The sequence below is a fragment of the Manis pentadactyla genome, chromosome X, assembly GCF_030020395.1.
Source record: "Manis pentadactyla isolate mManPen7 chromosome X, mManPen7.hap1, whole genome shotgun sequence".
Lineage (NCBI taxonomy): Eukaryota > Metazoa > Chordata > Mammalia > Pholidota > Manidae > Manis > Manis pentadactyla.
In genome coordinates, this window is record NC_080038.1 from 138,274,408 (window position 1) to 138,281,189 (window position 6,782).

Here is a 6,782-nt window from a genome sequence, read left to right on the forward strand (position 1 = left end):
TTTTCTGTCTGACACCAGCATAATTTTAACTCTTTGGAACATCTCTTTTTGTCCTGACTCCTTAAAATAACGAACTCCAAGTTCCTTTACAAGTGCGGGTGGTGACATGGCGGTACATACTTTTTGATTTTGAAAATTATCCTGAAGTATTACTGATATTCACTCACAGAAATTCATTTTTCTGTTTGGATATTTATAAATACGTTTTTACATTACATTGTATAGACTCTGCTTTGTAAGCTTAGCAACAGCCTTTGCACAAAACAATTCAATAAGGACCTGACCTGCTAACAAAAACACTGATTTCTTTTTTTCCTCCACTGTAAGAGTCAAGAAAGCTTATCAAGTTCTCTAAATAAAGTAACATAGATGATACCAATACATAAAACAGTAACCACTGTAGAACTTCTGTGTGTTTCTCTGTGAAGGAATGGTATTGAGAAAGCTAATGTCATTTTTTTCAAGTCCTAGGAACATCATGAAACTGCATGATTCAGTTGGAACATATGTCCTTTAGGCAAACAGAACATAATGACAGATTTTGACTGGATTTTCAGGGATTTTAAAGTCTCAGAGTAATATCTTGTATTTTTCCATTCTCAATTTATCAAAATGTGTTATAATAATGATTTAGATAGATAGCATATATTTGAAAACCATATCTGATGTTCAGAAAAAATTGTATCTCTCACAGTCAAATATTGATCAGCGTTGGTGTGTGTGTGTGTGTGTGCATTTGTTTTAAAATTTAGCTTAGCTAAACACACGTGTGTGCACAGAGACAGGTTTTTGGTAGCAATATTGAATTGTATTAAATCTTCAGTATGAAAATATAATATCCATACCACGTATTCCCTGTATGATTCCAATTATGGAGTGCCTTTAACATCAAATGTAGATTGTAAGCACCCTCGAGTGGAAACTGAATTGTCTGCCCTGTCGCCAGTAACTCAAGACATCTAAATTAGTCATTTTAAAGGGCAAAATAGCTAACTCTGGTAGACTGAGCATAAGCCCAGAGAACTATTTGAATCCATCTTTATGTTTTTTCTTTCTCTCAGAATTAGATTCTGAATATCATCTGCTTCTTTTTTAGTACCTAGAGATTAAATAGAAATATACACGGTGGGGCCTCATCTCAGAGGTTTTATAGGCTTAGGATATGGAATGCTGTTGAGAATAAAAATGCATAAAAGAAAAGAACATTCCTCAAACAACCTTCTCAGAATAGACATGTGAGATTATATATGTCTGTATCTTGAGGAAACAAATGTTTAGTTTTCCAAATGAAAGAGATCTTTTGGTGTTCTTTGTTTGATTTAGAGGTCAAACGTCTTGCCCTCAGCTTGAAGGTGTGTTGTTTGACCTATATAGTGTATTTTTTAAGAAATTACATCTAAAAATCCAGAAATTGCACATAAAATTTCAGGTTTCTAGCATCTTTTGAAAAATAAGAATATGTGGCAATGCTGAAATAATATTCATTCCCATGTGACATTTATTAGGGGAAGCCAAGCTCCTACTGACTACCCTTTAAGTAGGGCATGCATTTTCTGTTTCTTGCTCCTAGTTGTCCTAGTTCCACATTTAAATTATGTACCTGGACCCTGTAAACATTTAAGTTTGAGAGATCATTGTCTAAATAGTCTGTAGGTTAATATATAAGCATATATACTTTAGCACTTCCTGGAAATAAAACAGTTAAAATTTACTTATTAACAGCCAGTACCCAGCCTATAAAAATTCACCTTTGTCTCTAAAGGGAGGAGTTCCCTCAGTGGAGCAATGGCCTCTGGGAAATCAATCTCCCTTGTCCTTCCAGTTTGTTTTCGCTCAGCATTTTTAGCCTATTGTCCAACATGAATTAACACCAAGATAACACCAAGATCCAGTTCCATTCCCAAGGACAGCTTGCAGAGTCTTCATCTATTCCATAGGGGATTAAGCCTTACTGTAGTGCACAGTATTTGCTATTTGCATAGTTCTTGCCACTATCTAGAATTAACATAGTAATTGTCACTATCTGAAATCAGTGTGTTGATTTATATGCTGCTCTCTTCCTCCACTGGAATGTAAGCTCCATGATAGCATGTTTTGTTTTGCTTATCACTGTATTCCCAGCACCTAATATTAGCCTAAATTACCACATAATAGGCCCTAGTTATGCAGATTACTACATACAGTTGTCCTGGTTGTGCACTGTACAATATCAGGGGTTGCCATAGAGCCCATGGAGTAATTCAGTGTGTGAACAACATAACTGTGTGGAAGCTCTGCCAGTCTGGAAACAGTATAACTATGGAAGCTTTGCCTTTTGGAAACAATTTTATTATTCAAAGTTGGAAAGTGGCTTATTATTAGAATGATAATTGTGAACATAGAGATAAGTCATCAGATTCAACATATATCTTGGAGTTGAGCCAACTTCACTTGCTGATGGATGGATAATGACGATGGTGAGCATTACAGGGATCACTTGATTTCCATCCCCCATGCTTCCGTAAGAGTGACACTCTCAGCCTCTTTCCACCCCTCACTCCACTGTTTCACTTGGTGGTCCTCAGGTAAGGAGAATAGACTTCCTTGGTTAATATAAGAGAACAAACTGGGCACATAAGGCTCAGTCCTGTACTCTTCCAGTCTCTTTCTTAGGATGTACTTGTCTACAGAGAGGGTGAATTTTGGTTTCCATCCTTGGTTATTGTGGTGAGGCTCTACTGCACATCCATTAGCCTCCCCCAGAAAGCCTGTAATTTGAGAGGATTGTGTCCACTTCAGAAAGTGAGAATAGGCCCAATTAGTGGCACACCTAAGCCACATCCTCTAATAGAGCTTTCATCAGTTATCAGGCTGATGTTTCGATTTTTGTCTGTTTTGGGTATCTCTGTCTCTCTTTCAGGTCTAAACTAAGGAGGTTAAGGTACAAGAAGTATTATTTACTGTGTTTCTAAACCATAAGACCTGGAATATTTTGAAAATTAATATGATGCTGGCTGTTAGCTTCAGACCTGTGGAAATAGCCTTATATAATTAATTCCCTTCTAGAAGTTTTTTTCCCTTTACTTATGAGACTATTCAGCATTAATTCAACAAATATTTACAGAGTATTCACTATGTGCCAGACATTGTAGTAGGTGTCAGGTGAGTCTAAGATCTCTATAATTGACTCAAACCTCCCCAGGGCAGAATCTCTAGGCTACCAAAATATAGTAAGAATCAATGTTTCTCTTCAGTATGATGCATTACAATAAACCAACAATATCTAATAGTTTGCTGTAAATTAAATGCCAAAGTAGAAACATATTAATAAGAGAAATGACTATGTGCCAAGTAAGGGAAGAAGTAGGGCCCAGAAAAAATAGGCAGTATCTGAGTTTGGGCTTCCTGGAAACAGCACTTGAGACAGGGATTCAGGTGGATGTGAGTTTTGGGGAGTGTACTCTTCAGGTAAAACCTGTCCAGTAGGAATGGAAACAAAGCAGGAAATAGCAAAGAGCTAAGAAAGCATGTGGTTTCAGTAAAGTTTAGTTTTGGTCTAATCCATGGGGTGTGGTGGGGAGCATCATGAACTCTGGAGCATAAATCACACCATAGAGTTATCCCACGTTGTGGGGTAACAAGAGGACACAGTGCTTTTGTAGCCCCCAACCCCAAAAGTCAGCCATTTGCCTCCCCCAGAGGTAGGATGTTAACATTCCAGGTATCTCTTGGCCAGACAGCTCTTATTAGCCAAGAGGAATTCTTAAGGGCAGCTTGCAAGTGTAAGCCATTTGTCCTGGCACTCACACAGCCCAGGGATGGGTGTGCTAGCCAGTTAAGGGGAGCTGCTCAGGACACCACCAGAATCTACTACAGGCAACTTGCCTATTGTGGGATCAACTGCATTCACTTTTCCTCAAATTCATTTGTTGAGGTGCTAACCCCTAGGGCCTCAAAGTGTGACCATATTTGAAGATAGAGTCTTAACAGATGTAACTAAGTTAAAATGAGGTCAGTAGGGTAGGCCTTCATCCAATACAAGTGGTGTACTTATGAAAAGGAGAAATGTAGACACAGACATACCTAAAAAGAAGACAATATAAAGACACAGAGAGAAGACAGCCGTCTACAAGCAGAGCAGAGAGGCCTGGAACAAACCGTTACATCACAGCCTCCAAAGGAACCAACCCTGCTCACACCTTCATCTTGAACTTTGGGTGACCAGAATTGTGACAAAATACATTTCTGTGTTTAACCTACCCAGGGTGTGATAGCTTGTTATAGCAGCCCTAGAAAAATGAACACATGACCTGAGATTACACAACTATAAGTCACAGAATCAAGGTTGACTCCCAAATGCACTGGAATGCCCATCCTGAGGCCAGGAGAATCTATGCACTTAAAGCTTCCATCCCAGGACTCAGCAGAGGGGACCTGAGCAGCAGAGATCTAACAGGGACGCTTTCCTGAGAGGAATCATGTGAACTGAAATCCTCCCTTGCCTGACATTTCACTGCTCTCAACCAGTCACCGAATCTCCAGTCTCCTCACCCCCTAGCACTCCCAGCCCCCACCTGCACTCCTGCCCCAGCTTCCCCAACAGCCTGTAGGCCTCTGGTGCAATGTCCACACTAAAACAACAGCCCTTCAGGGCCTTACTTTGCCCAACCTACTTTTCCAGACTCTTCTCTTTTTGCTCCCTAAGTTCACATACATACTGATCACTTGCAGCTCTCTGCTGTGCCACGGTCCCTCTGACCCCTGGGCTCGTCTTCCTGCAGACACCGTGGTTTATAGCAGTGCAACCAGCTGCCTTCAATAGCAACTTCAAGTCCTGCCCAGTCCTTTCATCTGCAGTGGCCTGTGGCACCCAGAGATCCAGCTTTTGTTTTCTGCCCAGTGACTGACACTCATCCTTTAAGACCAGCTTTGAAGTCTCCTCCATTCTCTCATCTTCCACAATGCCTCCAAGCAAAGTTAGTTTCTTCCCCTCATGCTTTTATTATATAGTTCTTGACCCATGACAGGATAATTTAATTATACATTGATGCATCAACTCAGTCAGGTTGTAAATTTAGACAAAACCTGGAATCAAATCTCACATCTGCTATTTACAAGCTATATTTTCCAATTTGACAAATTAAAGGCAATCCTGCATGCCTCAATTTTCTCATCTTTAAAATGGGGATAATGACAGTCCTTACATGGTTGTCTGAAAAATGAAGCACTTACAATGGGTGATTTTTTTCTACTTTATGCCTTTCTGTGTTTTTAATTTTTTAAAATGATAAGCATATTTTACATTTGGATGGAAAATAGAAAGTTTCTTTGTAAAAGAACAGCATATTAAAAATAATTACAGGTTCTCCAATAAAATCAAAGGTAAATATTCTAGCAAAACATGAAATGCATGTAGAGTGTTTAACACAATATTTGGTATATAGGTAGTAAACAAATGTTACATGATTGATTATCATTATTACCTTTTAAGCTTTTTTTTACATTCAAGATATACGGACTATCTACTTGTTTTCCACCTTTCTTTCTCCCACTAGTATTTTAGGTGCCTGAAAGCATGGACTCTGATTATCTTGAAAAGTTTGGCATTGAAAAAAAAAAGGCACAGAATGCATATGCAAATCAGGTACCAGAAGCAGCCAAAATATCTCATAGTTCCCCAAAGGAAATGTACAAACTACACTATAAAAATAGCCTGGCTTTTCCAGCCATCTAAAGAGAGATACTGAAATTTTAAAAGCATGGAAACTTCTTCAATGTTCTGATACTCCTACAAAGAAAATCACAAGTTAGAAAATGTCAGCACAGAATAAAATCATGAAAATTAGCTTAAATCGTAATTTTGTGCAACTTAATTGAATGCAATGATGAAAGAAATCCAGACCCCTGAGGGGCATACCAGTTTAGCGTCAGTAATATTCTGTTTGGTCAAAAGGATACTGGACACAGCTGTTACACATGAGGGCACATTGTTAAACTCAAATCGGTGCTACTATTTTTGTGGCAGGCTAGATACACCTTAGGCCTAGTTGAGAACCGAGAGAAACCACAACAAAGACTGGCAGGATTCCCATCTGCTATCATGAATGGCTTCTTTAAAGCTGTGGTTAAAACCCACCCCTTTTCCCCAAAGCAATCAGTTTTGCAAACCGCCTATATACTAAGTACAGAGAAATGAAAATACTCATTCCCAAGCTGGAAGAGAAAGAATGTATCCAATCGAATAGATGTACTTCCAGTAGAGATTTTAATGATGGTCTAAAAGCTTTATCATTTCTTCACAGATTCTGAGACCTTGAATTGATCCTTGAGCTTATCTTGTCCTTTTCATTATGTTTTCTCCAACCCTAGCAGCAGGTAATATGAGGACTTCAGAACCATTGTTCCATACTGCAGCATCACCAGCTGGAAATGCTCATTTTTAGTCGATTAATCACTTCAAATAATCCATCTTTTCAAATAATTTGTTATTTTGATCCATTTCCTCTCTGCCAATTTAGTTTTGGACTACATGATTTCAGAAAACTCAGCTAGAACCTCTTAGCCCCACTGTTACTGCTGTAAAACCAAAATCAAAAGAAAACTCACAACTTCCACCTTTGCAATAGAGGTGCTTCCATATCTGGGTCAAGCACTTCCGTGCCAAGCCAGAGTCAGGCCCTAGCGCCACTCTTATACCTTTCCTTGAATGGCCTCACCTCCTGCTGCTAGCCTTTTCTCCTTTCTTTTTTTTTTGTAGATAATTATTTTTTATTGAAGGGTAGTTGACACACAGTATTACATTA